The sequence below is a fragment of the Rhinoraja longicauda genome, chromosome 14 (genome assembly GCF_053455715.1).
Source record: "Rhinoraja longicauda isolate Sanriku21f chromosome 14, sRhiLon1.1, whole genome shotgun sequence".
In the NCBI taxonomy this organism is placed as follows: Eukaryota; Metazoa; Chordata; class Chondrichthyes; order Rajiformes; family Arhynchobatidae; genus Rhinoraja; species Rhinoraja longicauda.
This window is the reverse complement of record NC_135966.1, coordinates 7720350-7736777: the sequence shown is the minus strand read 5'-3', so window position 1 is coordinate 7736777 and position 16428 is coordinate 7720350. Positions and strand designations below refer to the sequence as shown.

Genomic DNA, 16428 nt, shown 5'->3' with positions numbered 1-16428 from the left:
ATAATTTCATAATTCTGGTTCATATCTGATGCACATGACAAATAAAAACTCCAGAAATTTTAGACCAGTGTTGTCAATGCTGCTCTGAGGCTGACAAGTGTCAGGTATAATCTCCTGGTCACCAAATGTAACATATCATAATCCTAACTGATAAGTAAGAGAAATACCCATCAGCGAGACTGTGTGAAATAAAGACACATGTTCAAATGTAATTTATTTTGTGACCTCAGGCCATTCTGAAGCTCAAATGCTAATGAAATACTTTTAATGTGTAGTCATTGTTGTAATGCAAGAATAAGCTAGCTATTTGTTGAGAGTGACAAGGTAGAAACCAAGTCAAGTCAAGTTTATTTGTCACATACACATACAAGATGTGCAGTGAAATGAAAGGTCACCCACAGTCCAGCAATAGAGCAATAAAAATAAACAATTTCACACAAAATCACAACCAACACAAACAAAAAAAAAGAAACATCCATCACAGTGAGTCTCCTCCAATCACCTGCTCACTGTAATGGATGTTTCTTTTTTTTTTTGCTGTTGAAGTTGCCACGTTCCAGGCCGCGCCGGACGGTGAAAGGTCCGCAGCGGGCCGACCCAAGCCCCGCAATTCGGGGTGGGCAAAGACGCTGCCGCTGCCAACAATGGTAAGAGTCATATAGACTGAATAAAAGTTGGCACGGGTAATCTTTAGCATGTGTTCATAGGTGAATTTGTGATAGTTTCATAATCAGGGTGCAAATTATTTCAGATCTGATAGAGAGACGGGATTAATGAATGATTTAACCGAAAATAAATATCTCTAAGGAAAGAGTGATGGTAGTTACGGTAGAATGTCATATAGAGTATAAGGGTGACAAAAAAAGTCTGAAACTGGTTCTCTTAGCTTAAATAAAGGCAATTTAAAAGGCTGAAAGGAGAATGGTCTGAAGTAGAATGGAAAAATGGAGTGAAGGGAAAGGGTAGATCACAAGCGGCAGGCATTTAAGGAGATAATTAACAGCAAGAAGCATTATCCATATCTAACCAAGGACACTATCAAACTGAAAGAAAATCTATATGTTTCAAACTTGGTAGAAAATGGTAGAAAACTGGGAAATTTCTAAAACCAGCCTAAAAAGTGACTATGATAGGTTATAAATGCAACGAACAAAAATAATCTATGTATGACTCTATGTAATATAAAAACAGACGAGATTAAAAACAGCACCTTGATTAGTGTTCATGAAGTGATCCCAAGAACGAGAGTGCTGGAGAGAAAAAAGCGGGTTTCTGACGGTGCTAGCTCTTTCTGTTGGGTACCTGGCATGAATTCCCACCTTCCCTGTTACTGAATGCTGGGAATCTTGCACAAATGCAATAATGAATCGTTCCATGACATAGTGGAGAAACTGCCTGCGTGGGCCATTGTTGGGCAGGCGGGCAGTCAGTAGCACAACCACACAGCAACATGTACGGTTCAGAGCTGCACAATGAGTGTGGGCCATTGTTGGGAACTGGAAGCATATGCTACATATGCTGACACACTACTTCATATGCTGACACACTGCCCAAATCCTAGTCTTTCTCATCACCTCATCGTCATGCTGAGTATGTTAGAAGCTCCTCTCATCTTCTCTGTATAATCAAATTTTTGCAATACCACAAAAAAATAAGAAAAGAGATGGCGACAAATTCTTATGCTAAAAATGTGTGGAAATGTGCTGAGGTATTAGCTGCCAATTATCAGTTAGTGCATGCTTTACCAACCCTCCATCAAAGTCATCGAGTCTCAGAATTAAATATTAATTTTGATGCTGCCGCAAGCAACTAGGGAGAAATATCACAAGCTGAGAAACGTTTTCATGTGCTTTGAATATTTTCATTCATTAATTATAAAATGCAATGGTAGAGTTCAACGGAGGCAGTGGTGGTAATGGAAGACCCAGTCAAAAAAAATCAGATAATGGAAAAAATCTGTTTTCTTTCCAATTGGCATAGTAATGCAGTGATAATGGAGCCATCAACTGAGGTGTTTTCAAGTCACATGAAGAAATTGCCCAAAATACACAATCAAAGCCATCAAATCTTGCAGAGAAACTCTACACATTCCAGCAGCAGGATTTCAGAAAAATGTGAAGATGCGTAAATTGTAAACAAGAGAAAATATAACAGTCAATTCTGTTTAAACAGATGAAATAAATTTATTGTGTTGAGATTTTGTCTTTATCATGAAGGATATAAACTAATATCATAACTGCAAATGTAAAATGGATATCAAAAATATAATTCAAATTTTCGGAAATGTGCCAAATATTATAATGTGATAAGGCCCCACTTAAGAGTATTGTGTGCAGTCCTAGTCACCCCATTACAGAAAGGATGTGGAGGCTTTGGAAAGGGTGCAGAGGGGCTTACGAGTATGACACTGGATTAAGGGGTATTAACTAGAGACAGGTTGGACAGACATGGAAATACTGGAGATATAGCTTTAAGGTAAAAAGGAAAAGTTTAAAGGAGATGCACGAGGCAAGTTTATTTTAGACACAGACTTTTGGATAGGTTAAGATACTTTTGAATAGACACATGGATATGAAGGGAATGGAGGGATATGGATTATGTGCAGGCAGCCAATGGTCTTGGCATCACATTCATGGTGGGCTGAAGGGCCTTTTCCTGTGTTGCACTGTTCTGTGTGCAAACATAGGTGTGTGAAAAGTGACAAGGTTATTGATTGCACACATACTTATTAAAGCCACCACAAAAAGAACTGATAAATCTTTCCTAGATCTCTAGTCAGTAAGTATTCCCTCTTTATTCCAACTCATGTTGAAATTAGACTCTCTGAGACTGTTATTGTACATTGTAATTGGGAAGCAAGCAAGCAAGAGCAAACTAAGGCAAGAAAACAAGGATGCAGAATAATATTCCTAACCTTTTCCTCAAAAGAACACCATATAAGCACTGAAAATTATTTTGAGACCTCAATGTTAGAAAAACATGTAGTTAATTAGTCTTAAATTTTCATTAAATACCAGTTTCTAATTTTTACACTAATAATTAAACAGGTTTGTTAAAAAAAATTTGAAAAGCTAACAGCCGTTATGCTCCAACTATAGTAACTCAGTTAACCTGGCAACTGAAAAAATAGGGGGGGAGTGGGGGAGTGAGTGAGGGGTGAGGGTGGGAGAGGAGAGGAGAGGGTGCTGCACCAATGCAGGTTTGGGCCCAACTTGGTCTAGTATCTTATATTTTTCTATATTAAAAGCATGAACTCATTATTGTCAATCTGTTGTTCAGATTATCCAAATCTATCCCATATAATGAAGTAGCATTCAACTCCAGTGAATTAACATATTACAATTAAAATCTCAATTAGATGATGGTATCTCTAACAATGCATCACACTCAATCTTCAGATTTGGAAATGGGGTTGCTCTCAACCAAAGCCAACATCTGGAATATCATATTACAAATATGAATTGCTTAAAAAAATGCAAGTGCAATACATTAAAGATTTCACAGTTGTTCAGCTCCAAATTGAAATAAAACGATTAAATTAATGAGTTTGTACCTTCATAATTTAACATCGGAATAATGACGTTGTACAAATTTCATAAAAGACAAATCAAATTGGACTAATTTGTGGCGGGAACATGGAACCCACCGCCATGTCACATGGCCGAAGCACAGAGCATAAACAGCACTGGCTGAAGCACAGAGCATAAACAGCACTGAAAGGAAATCCAGATAAGCAAGCGAGAATTAACGTATGAATTACAAGCCGGAATGAGCCATGTGGCCTCTCCAGCCTGCTCTGACATTCAATAGGATCATGACTTATCTAACTAACATCAACTCTGCTTTCCAGTCATCCCCAGTCATCGCACAACCCCTCATTAAAAATATATATCTCTCATTTTATAACATCTAAATACTCTGCTTCCACATGCCTTCAAGGAAGAGAGTTCCAAAGACTAAGAAACCTCAAAGAAAAATAAATTAGACTCAATTTCTGTCTTCAATTCGCAACCCTTTCTTTTTAAATAAGAACTCTCATTTCTAGATATTCGTGGAGAAACATCCTCTTATCTCCATTCCATCAAGACCCAAAGGAACCTGCATGTTTTAATTAAGTCCTCGTTCAATGCAAACCTATATTGCCCAATCTTGCCACAAGACAACCTGCCTATTCCAGATATTGTTCAAGAATGCATTGAAAACATTGATAGACTGAGACAAAGTAATCAGAGTGGGTGAACGTTCGCATCGAGTATAAAAAGCATAATTTTTAACATTTCTCAGAAAACATGAAAAAAACAACCTAATAGATATGAGACATCAAAAAACATTGTGCCTGATATAAAATGAATATTAAAGCAAAGGGACATTAAAAGTACAGACTTGCGTTGAGATACAAGTAGTCTACATAAAATGAGCATCTCAAAGAATGCTTAACCTGAACACAGAACCTTTGGAGCGGTACAGTGGTGCAACAGTAAAGCTGCTGCCTCACAGCACCAGAGACCCGGGTTTGATCCTGACCACAGATGCTGCTTGGGCGAAGTTTTACGTTCTCCCCATGACTGTGTGGGCTTCCTCCAATTGGCGTGGACCTGATGGTTCAAAGAGTCTGTTTCCACCCTTTAGCTCTAAACTAAACTAATGGAGAAGACTACACTTATCATCAGATTGAGAGCCAAAATGGAAACAAGGTAGATTTCAGAATTTCAGGTATGAAAATTCAAAACCCAGTTTGATAATAATTTGATTTAGATTTATAAATTGTATCATATACTTGTGGAATGCAAAATATTTGGATCATAAAAAGATATCCACATTTATAAATCCACAAATGGAAAGATAGGATAAGTGTTCTTGCCCTAAAAATTGCTGAGAATGTGGAATATGCTTCCACAAAACCCTTTAATGTAAAACATAGGAAACACTTGAGAACTAAATAGAGGAAAAATGGAGCCTAAAAATGGAATTGACCAGTTCGGGTGCATGTTTTTTTGCTGTACTATAAATTCTATGTAATTCAAACATCTATACTCATGTTTATATTCAATATGACACTACATTTTATCCTACAGGCTTCTTTGCATATTATACTCATCCTTATTTAATTTGTTAGTGTCATCAGCTTCTTACATCCTGTCACATTGTGCCTTGGGTCATAGGGCATTCAGTATAACTTTCAATTCATTACGATAAATAACAAGCTTGGTTAGGCTTAACACACTACAACACCACAATGTAGGACTCAAAATGAACTCCAACACATTTTCATACTTTTTCTTCATTAAAGTTCAATGTCATGGAAACCATTTTTGCAAGAGCTTATCGACCATTTACTGTAATGCTTTATCGTTAGAAATATATTTAATTACAAAATGGGAATGGAGCTTTTCAAAAGAAACAGGGAGAAATTGTTGATGCAGAAGAGAGAGAAAAATTTGGGCATAAGATGCTCCAGTGATCACGTTGATTCATCCTCAGTCAACCTTAGTTCCTTTGTGTGTGTTGTTTCCACAAATGAGGTTGATTACATTTTTTTTAAGCAAAACCATGCAAGGCAGGAATGCAAGTATAATTATTATTTCGAAAGATAATTCTTTTGTGGTTACATCCATCAAATATCAGTACTTCAAGAAAATAGGGAAAGGTCAAAGTGAACATAATGGTCAAAGAGAATGAGGCTAAGGAAATAGTTATGGTGAACAAGGAAATGGGATAGGAATTGCAGACATTCCTCATCCACCTTAATGGCTAAAAATACTGCAAATTCATCCATTACTAGAAAATACAGACATGGAGTACCATCATTTCAGAATGTGAATTAGACAAATTAATAAGATTTAAGGCCAATAAGCCTCCTGGAACTGATAGTTTGCAGCCAAGATCCTAAACTAAACGGCTAAAGATATGGCATATGCATTAGTTCTAATCTTTCAAAAATCCTAACATGCTGGACAGGTACTGAAGGATAGGAAAACTGCCAATGTGATATCCTTATTCAAAGGGAGAAGGGTTAGCACGATGTATATGATTGAAAAAAAATGGAGCATAACGAGAGAAAATACAGTTGTTTTCATTGGAAGCAAGAATAAAACAAATTACTCTTCAAATAGGGAAAGACTGCAGGAAGCTGTAGCAAAAAGGACTTGATGATCCTTGTACATGAAGCACAAAGGAAGCATATGGGTGTAGTTGCCAACCAGGAATGTGAACGCAAAGCTGGTTTTATGTCAGCTGATTGGAGTATAAAAGTAGGGACATCTTTCTGCAAATTACAGTCAAGTCAAGTCAAGTCAATTTTATTTGTATAGCACATTTAAAAACAACCCACGTTGACCAAAGTGCTGTACATCTGATTAGGTACTAAGGAAAAAAAATGAAACATACAGTAGCACGCAAACAGTTCACAGCGCCTCCTCAATGAGCCTCAAACGCTAGGGAGTAGAAATAGGTTTTGAGCCTGGACTTAAAGGAGTCGATGGAGGGGGCAGTTCTGATGGGGAGAGGGATGCTGTTCCACAGTCTAGGAGCTGCAACCGCAAAAGCGCGGTCACCCCTGAGCTTAAGCCTAGACCGCAGGATAGTGAGTAGCCCCAAGTCGGCCGACCTGAGGAACCTGGAGTTAGAGAGGGGGGTTAGAAGATTTTTGATGTAGGGGGGGAATGTCCATTTAGGGCTTTATACGTGAATAGGAGGAGCTTGAAGTTGATTCTGTACCGTACAGGGAGCCAGTGGAGAGAGGCCAGAATCGGGGTGATGTGGTCCCTTTTACGGGTACCCGTCAGGAGTCTTGCTGCGGCGTTTTGGACCAGTTGCAGGCGGGACAGGGAAGATTGGCTGATCCCAGTGTATAGGGAGTTGCAGTAGTCTAGGCGGGAGGAAATGAAAGCGTGAATGATTTTTTCTGTGTCGTCGAATTGGAGGAAAGGTTTGATTTTAGCTATGGTTCGAAGTTGGAAGAAGCTGGCTTTTACCACAGCGTTGACTTGCTTATCAAATTTTAATGCAGAGTCAAATATCATGCCGAGGTTTTTGACATGCGGTTTGACTAGGCAGGATAGACTTCCAAGACTGCCTGTTATCGATTTGATGGAGTCGGGGGGGCCGAATAGGATGACCTCAGACTTGCTCTCATTTAATTGGAGGAAGTTCTGTGCCATCCAACATTTTATGTCCTCAAGGCAGTGTAAGAGGCTGTTTAAATTTGACTGGTTGTTGGGTTTCAGGGGGAGGTAAAGCTGAGTGTCATCGGCATAGCAGTGGAAAGAAATGCCGTGCCTTTGAATGATTTGGCCAAGGGGGAGCATGTATAGAGAGAAGAGAATGGGGCCTAGGATGGAGCCTTGTGGAACTCCGCAGGAGAGGCTAGCTGGAGCAGAGGAATAACTGCCTATGTTGATGGCGAAACTCCTATCTTTGAGGTACGAAGCGAACCAGCTCAGGGCAGTGCCATCAATGCCAACCGCGTACAGGAGACGGTCAATAAGGATGGTGTGGTCCACTGTATCGAACGCTGCGCTGAGGTCGAGAAGGAGCAGGATTGCACAGTCGCCGGTGTCGATGGCGAGAAGCAGGTCGTTGTGTACCTTCAACAAGGCAGACTCTGTGCTGTGGTGGGCTCTGAAACCTGACTGGAAACTTTCCAGGATGGTGTATTGGTACAGGACACCCTCAAGACTATATCTAGAGTTGTGCACAGTTACGGTCTTGCTGTTTATGGATATCTTTGGAGGTAGTTCAGAGAAATCTTCCTAGGATGATCCCGCCATAGAGGGAATACTTTGCAAGAAAATATTTAAACAGGTTGAGTCTGTACACATTGACATTTAGAAGAGTAAGAGGTGGCCTTATTGAAACATGTAAGATTCCAAAAGGATTTACAGGGTAGATGCCTCAACATATTTTCCCCTCATGGGAGAAAATAGGACCAGAGGGAATAGTCTCAACATGAGTGGGTGTCCTTTCAAAGATGAACAGTTTATGTTCTCAAAAGATTCAGAATCTTTGGAACTCCTTGCCCAAGAAGGCTGTAGAGTCTGATTCCATGAATATAATCAAAGTTTAGATAGATTTTTAAATCATTGGGGAAATAGTGTTGTGAAGACATGGGAGCAAAGTGGACCCAAGAAAAGTCGAACCCGTTGTGGTATTATTGATTGTAGCGGACTCTCGTGAGATGAACAGCCTGTTGTCCTTAATGTCTTAAAATAGGATGTACACCAAATTTCAATGGTGTAATTGATTCCTTGTTTTATGGGAATTGGTAAACGCATCTTTTCCTACCACACCAAAAACCTTTCTGCTTTAATTCAAAATCCAGCTAAATTGATGTATTGCTATCTTCTGGCATCATATCCAATCCATGTGTATTTTTGTAATTCGTGTACATAACTCAATGGGACTGACCTGGTCATGGTGATGTTTCAAATACATTCTACTCAGTTTATTTTACTCCCACGATTAGTCAGCACCAATAATGATCATATCATGGGTTGGGAATTAAAAGTGGAAGCATAGACTCCATATTGAATTTAAAATAAGCTATTATTAATGAAACGGGAATAGAAAATAAGGATTGGATTGTTGGAAAAAAATGACTGCTTCAGAAATTGAGGCTCAAAAGGGTTAGACCATATTCCAAATTTAAATAACTTGGAAGGCTTTAAAATGCTGTTAATGAGAGCATCTTTTTGATTTCATCACAAGGCAATACTGAAGCTCTCCTTCACTGGTCATTATAGCAACATGTAAAGTCAATTAAATCACGACAGAAAAAGCAATCTCAAGCTATGCCCTTTCGAGGCATTGATTTTCGTAGCATGGTGCATAAATCGTCTAATTGTGCCCAGCTGACTTATTTAAAATGTAGCCATTGGGTGGAGAAAGAAATGACTCTAATAATGCAACGAGATAACACTTGCATCATTAAGTCCATCAGTCCACAACAAGTTAAAAACATTTGTAATTTGTAAAACATACACAGGGTGAATATGAAATGAAAGAATATGAAATATCTTTATTGTCATTGTACAAGTATAACGAGATTAAGATTGCAATCTCTGTATTGATGCTATAAAAATAAATAAGGTAAAAATAAAAAATAAAAAATAAGGTAAAAGTACAAATAGGTATTATAGGGGGCACTTAGCAGACTGATTCAGTGCAGTTATAGCTCCAGGGAAAAAGCTATTTCTCAGTCTGGAGATGCGGGCGAGAAGGCCTTATAACGTCTGCCAGATGGAAGGAGTTCAAACATACGGTGGAATGGGTGTGTGGAGTCCTTACAGATGCTGGTGGCTTTTCTGAGGCAGCGGGTGTTGTAGATGTGAGCTGTATCCCAGTGATCTTCTTTCACACTGGAGACGACCTGCTGAAGAGCTCTCCTATGACTACATGTAAGAAAAGAAACTGTACAAATGCTAAGTCACGAGTTTTTATCAAACAAGATATCGAAAGCACTTAACCATTCTTTCACCCAAGTATACAAAATACAGGTCAGTTTGTATGTATTGTGTGGAAACCTCTGAAATATTCAGAACTGCAAACAAGGATGAAGCCAGTAAACAAAAAAACTTGGTAGCTCTAAACTAACTGAAATCAAATACAGGCAACAACTTGTTTCACAATATTCCTGTTTCATAGCATATCTGTCCACCTTCCATTCTATCTCCACTCTGCTCGGAACCATCTGAATAACAGGAAGACATACATCGGACTAAAGATAGACACTAATTACAGGAATAACTCAATGGGTCTGGCGGCATCTCCAAAGAAAATGGTTAGATGACATTTCGGGTCGGGACCCTTCTTCAGTCATGCGGGTCGGTCTAAATGAGGGTCCCAATCCAAAATGTCATCGAACCTTTTTCTCCGGAGATAATGCCTGACCTAGTGGGTTACTCCTGCACTTTGAGACTATCTTTGGTATAAACCAGCATCTGCAGTTCTTTGTTTCTACAAACATCAGATTACCATTCATCAACCACAGCCGGGTGTTCAACATTATCATCCCCTCTGAGTGCATAACCAAATCTAAGACCTGGTCCGCTGTACCTCCCTTTGCAACTGGTTCCTTAACTTCCTCATTAAAGGCATGTGAGCGAGGTAAAAAAAAAAAGAGGACAAGAGCCGAGCACTTGCGCTTGCTTACAGCGGGGGTCAAAAAATCACAAAAAAATTGAAAATTTTAACATTTACCAGTTTCAAGTCTCTTTTAGTGCATTTCAAAGTAAAAACAGACATTACAAAATAATGTGAATGTCACTGTATACTAATAACATTTAAGTAAATTTCCACATTAATTGATAATCAGCCCAAAAAGGTGCTAATTGGCTTTTCTGCTGTGTTTTATATTTTAACACCGTCTTAATTAATTTAGTTATATAATCTTGCACTTAAATGTAATATTTACCCATTACAGTTCCACCACTGATTTTATGGCACTCTTTGTTCCAGAACTTTGCCGGTTTACCCAGCCGGCCAAAGAAGTCGGCTATGGGGATAGATGTGCCAGCTCCAGCTGGGCTGGAGTTCCAGAGCCCCGGCCGCAGCTTGCAAATTTAACCCACCGATCGGCCGTGGAAGTCCCGATGAGGTCGAGATTGGCTGCCTTGCCCAGCCCAGGTGCCACATTTTCGGGGAGACTTCCAGGGCATGGGGGATTTCTCGTGGAACCCCTAGCGACCTCTAGCGGAACCCTGGCGTACATTACAAGTCTATACATCGTTTATTTTCTCTTTTTTTCCTTTCTTTTTTTTCGATCTAATTTCTCCGTTTATTTGAAAAAGTGAAAAACGCAGAAATCGTGCAAAAAGCGCGGAAAATGGATTTTAAAAACACGGAAATCCGCGGAAACGAGGAAAATTCACATGCCTTTCATCAGCAGACCTCAATCAGTACAGATTGGTGACATCTCCTCTTCACTGAACCTCGTTGCAGGTTTCACCCCTTGCTCTACTCTCTTTACACCCATGACTGTGTGGCTATGCACAGCTCGCGTGCCATCTGTAAATCTGCCGATGACACCACAGTGGTTGGCTGAATCACTAGTGGTAATGAATCAGTGTGGAGTTAGAGCTGCTGATTGAATGGTGCCGCAAAAACAACCACCGCTCCACTCAACATCAAAAAACCAAGAAACCCATCATTGACTTCGGAAAGGGGAAGTCGGGAAACTACATGTCAGCTGTCATTGGTGGGTCGGTGGTGTAGAGATAGCAACTTTAAATTCCTGGACGTTAACGACTCGGATGACCTGTCCTGGGCACACCACATAGAGGTAATCATGAAGAAAGCACGCCATCATCTCTGCTGTTTGAGAAGGTTGTGATTTAGTATGAATACTCTGAATACTCTAACAAATGTCTACAAATTTACTGCAGAAAGTATCCTGACCAGTTGCATCATGACCTGATATGGTACTGCCAATGCACAAGAACACAAGAGGGTGCAAAGTGATGGACTCAGCCCAGCACATCCCAGGAACAGCCCTCCCTTCTGAACCTATACAGAATCTATATAAGGCGCTGTCTCAAGGTGACGGCATCCATCATCAAGGATCCCCACCATCTGGGCCATGCCCACTTCTCACTGTTACCATCAGGCAGGAAATACAGACGCCTGAAGTCCCACACCAGCAGATTCAGAAACAACTATTTCCCCATGACCATCAGGCTCTTCAACTAACGAACACAACTCTAATCCTACGGTGACAACAGAACACTAAAGTTCACTTCTTGCACTGCCATGGACTTGTTTTTCCCCCCAATTAGGTTTTTGCACAAGTGCCTTTTTTGCACGAACTTCCTTATTTTAGAAATTGTGTGATTTATTGATAATTTGTCGTGCATTTGTCTCAATCTATGTGCCTGTTGCAAGATTTTCCATTATGCCTGCACCTCACTGTACTTGAGCACTGTACCTGACAGTCAAGTCAACTTTACTAATTTTGGTGATGTAAAACTAGTGAGTTGCTATCGATCTGCGTAAACCAATTTCACTCTAAAGTATCTTTGCAAAGACATTGCAATTGTGAACCCCCACTCACAATTGCACAGTTCCCTCCAAGTAGCACAAAACACCTACTTGTAATTATATTGCCATTTCTTTATTTTTGCCGAAACAAAATCGCGTAACTCTCTACCTAATAACACTGTAGGAAAGCGCTCAGAAGTACTGCAGTAGTTCACGTAAGCTTATAATCAAGATTTTTCAAATAACAGTGAGGAATTGGCAATTAATGCTGGTTTTGAAACTTACAATAAGCCTGACATAATGAGAATACTATTCCCAGCCATTATGGAAATGTTTTGTAACATCCAGTCAAATCAAGCCCAGTAACCACATCAGGGAAACGCAAGACTGCAGATGCTGGAAACTCAAGCAAGAAAATAACGTTTTTCCTTGCTAAAAAGCAAAATCATAGCTCATATGCTCTCTCCTAGATGCTGCCTGACCTGATGAGTTACTCCAACATTTTGTGAAACCTTCGATATGTACCAGCATCTGCAGTTATTTTCTCCACAATTCTGATCATTGTTCACTTTTAAATTCCAACATCCAGCAATGGGGAAGTTAGCATATAAAAATATTATCACGATAACAGCATTGATAACGAACAGCTGATCACTCAGTAAACAAACCAAGATATGGTTGAGAAGGTAAATAAGAGGTAAATAGTTTGTTTGCTGAAGCAATTATTTGCTATTTCACATACATTGTCTGCCCTAAATATTTCACAATAGGATTCAATTACATTTTTAAATGTTATATTTGTAGAAATTTTTTTTCCTCCCAAATATACTAAAACAGATATAAAATTGAGACGGTCAAGTTGCCCACTGCAGATAAGCTTCAATTCCACTTTCTGGACTTCACACCATCTGCTGGCTGTTTAAAATATTACTTTATTCAACAGCAGTTAAGCCAGATTTACCAGGATATGTTACATGAGAGCATACATTAAAATCTCTAGAGAATTTACAACTTGTACATAAGCAGGACCTTTGCAGTGAATGGTAGGCCCCTGGATAATGTTGTAGAGCAGAGGGATCTAGGAATGCAGGTACATAGTTCTTTGAAAGTGGCATCACAGTTAGATACTGTGGTAAAGGCAGCTAAAGAAACATTACCCTTCATCAGTCAGAGAATTGAGTACGAAGTTATGTTACAGTCAAGCAAAATGTACAAAACTCTTCCCCAATTTCAACAGATCCACCACAGCAACCATGCGATTGGGAGGCATCATAGCATCTGCATTACCCAATACCACAAGAAATTGCAAAGCTGTGGATGCAGCCCAGTCCATCCCCCAATCCAGCCTCTCCCGCACTCCCATAGGCTCCAACTACACTTCAAGCTGCCTCAGGAAAACAGCCAACATAATCAAGGATCACTCACACCCCAGTCATTCACTCTTCTTCCCTGTCCTGTTGAGCAGGCGATACTAATGCTTGAAAGCACATGCCACCACATTCAAGAATGGCTTTTTCCCCTCTGTTATCAGACTCTTCAACAGCCCTCTCATATGCTAGAGATGTATTACTGATCCTCCAAACTACCTCTGTGTGGACCTTGATTTGCTTTTTAATCTACACTTCCTCTGGAGCTGTGACACAATATTGTGCACTCTTTTTTTTCTTTGCACTACCCATTGTACATGTGCAGGATATAACTGCACTCATGTATGGTATCAACAAAGCAGGCAAAACAAACCTTTTCACTGTATCCTAGTACACATGATAATAATAAACCAATACTGAAGATAGACACAAAATGTTGGAGTAACTAACTCAGCGGGGCAGGCAGCATCTCTGGAGAGAAGGAATGGGTGACGTTTCGGGTTGAGACCCTTCCCCAAAGTCCACAACAAGGAAGTTTGGAGGATTGGGAATACATCCCTAGCATATGAGACTAGTCTGGGGAAGGGTATCGACCTGAAACATCACCCATTCCTTCTCTCCAGAGATGCTGCCTGTCCCGCAGCGTTACTCCAGCATTTTGTGTCTATCTTCGGTTTAAGCCAGCATCTGCAGTTCCTTCCTACACAATTAACCAATACCTCTATCAATGACTAAAAGTAAATATCTCAAACTAACCACTAGATGGTGTTCTACAGCAGTAAAAAAATACAGCTCATTTGACATTTTCCAAGCTTGACATATTATCAGGAAAGGGTAAGTGAAATAGTCTTAACGAGGGGTACTCAAAATCTCTCGAGCTAAATGAAGTCAAGCCTTCAACCGTAATATGGCAGGACCCACGAACAGTATGCAATAAATGCACCAGAATTTAACAAAGGCAGCATAAAGGTCAACACCCATAACTGATAAATGCAGTATCTGGGGAATTCACACACTGAAATACTAGGAGGAAAAAGTCAACTCATTTCATTGGAAATTTAAATTTGTTGTTGGAATTTTACTAACATTACTTTAGTAGTTCCCTAAGAATATTTCCAAGTTGAATAAACATGCCAGTGACCAATGTTATGCTAAATATAATTTATTAATAAATCACCTCATTTTCTAGGATAGTTCCCTGTATATTATATAGATAATTCATACCGACATTAGAGGTGGGATTGGTTTTAAGTTAAACTTCCAAAACTCAGAGGGCCCAATTGCTTAAGTACAGCCCTAAAACAGCAACATAGCTCTGCCAGAAGTCCAACAGAAAGAGTGTCTGCATGCAGTTATAGCCATGGAGCAGAGCAGCTGTGAGGAAATCCTGGCTCATTATTATAGATTCATAGAGTTATACAGCATGGAAACAGGCCAGTCAATCCAACCTGTCCATGCCAAAGAAGATGCCCATTTATACTAAATCCATTTACCTTTGTGTGGCCTCTGTCCCTCTATTTCCTAAGCCTTTCCTATCTATGCATCTGTCCTGACGTCTATTAAACGGCATAATTGTACCTGCCTCCACTAATCCACCGTGTGGCAGTGTGTGAAAAGCCTGCCCCTCAGATTCCATTTAAATCTTTCCCCTCACATCTCTGCGCTCTGGTTTTAGACTCCTCTACCCGGAGAAAAAAGACAAGACTATCTATACCTGTCATGATTTTATAACTTCAGTTCAAAGAAAACAGCCCCAGTTTATCCAACTGCTCCTTATAACTCAAGCCCTCCAGTCCAGGCAATTCCTGTTAATCTTTCCTGCACCCTCTCAAGTTCAATTATTCGCAAAATATCCCAGTAGTGACTTTTTTTAATTTAAAAAAACTTCTCTTACGTGGTCAAATTGTCTCTTTTATGCTGGCAGCATCAACATTTCAAGCAACTGCATTACTCCTCGGTTAATAATTCTTGGAAATTTGGGCATGCACGCTAAAGTCCTCGACTTAAATAATTTCTATCAACATATCAGTTAACTAAAAGAGTTAACTATCCAGATGTCTGTAGCCACGACTGAACACCGTCTATAATTAGAAACTGATCTGCTGAATATTGTCCTAATGTTTAAACTACACGTGAATCACTAAACAATACTCCATTGACTGCAATTCCTGCAGCATAAATAGCCTCATATAACTTGCATTGGCTTCAAAAAGAGATCCTAATTAAGAACATAAGGAATGGATGATTCAGGTCTTTGTGTGTGCTCCATCATTGAATAAGATCATGGCTGATCTTTTACCTCGCTCGCCACTTTTCTGTATTAATACCTTATGCTTTAGTTCCTTTAGTATCTAAACCTTTTGATTTAAACAAAACTACAAATGATTAATATTTAAGAATAAATTATTCAATGAAATTAATCATCCTGACTGCAAAATAGTTAATCATTGAAAATAATTTGATCCCACTAAAGTATCCATTAAAATAATATTTTCACAAAATCAGAATTTCTTTCAGCAAATTTAACATTGAAAATAAATACTGAAGGAATAATGATTAAAACAAACAAACAAGACTCTTAAAGGATAAAGTAAAACATACCATTAACAGGGTGGCTTGGTGTAATTTTTCCTTGGAGTTAACAGACTCTCGTCCAAAGAACTATTTTCATGACAAACTACTTCCATACGGTGTAAAGTACACTCAAGACACTAAGTGCAAGCTGTATTATAGGTCCTGGTTAACAGATATTGATTATATTCCAACTCCTTTTCGTCTTAATTCTGCTGCTCGGGCTTACGAATGAATATAGTTTAGGAAAAAAAATCTTCACAAATATAAAGTTCCACTTCAAACTATTGCACCGAACTTGCTTTGCAACTGAGTAACTTGCTTTAGGCTAGAAACATGGTTTGCTTCTGTATTTCTTTTCCAGACTTTAGCTTTCTCTTTAACAGCTTTTCCCCTACTCTGAACGTGAAAGGCAGCATTGAAATTGGCTGTCTGCTCACCAGGAGCAAGGCATGTGCATTTCCTGCTGAAAATGATCTCACGGACTCGGTTGATTCAAAAACAACATGGTTAAATT

The 16428-nt window shown here is 39.3% G+C and overlaps 1 protein-coding gene across 10 annotated transcripts in view; it reads right to left on the bottom strand.

Moving 5' to 3' along the window:
• Positions 1-16428, bottom strand: part of LOC144600025 (rap guanine nucleotide exchange factor 6-like) — a 246711-nt gene that overhangs the window by 152522 nt on the left and 77761 nt on the right. Inside the window, exon 1 of one of the 10 annotated variants that reach the window (XM_078411357.1) lies at positions 15942-15967. The exons of the other annotated variants lie outside the window; for them this stretch is intronic. The gene's annotated coding sequence lies outside the window, so the exon portion shown is untranslated. Of the gene's footprint in view, positions 1-15941; positions 15968-16428 lie in introns of those variants that run through there. 10 annotated transcript variants of the gene reach the window in all.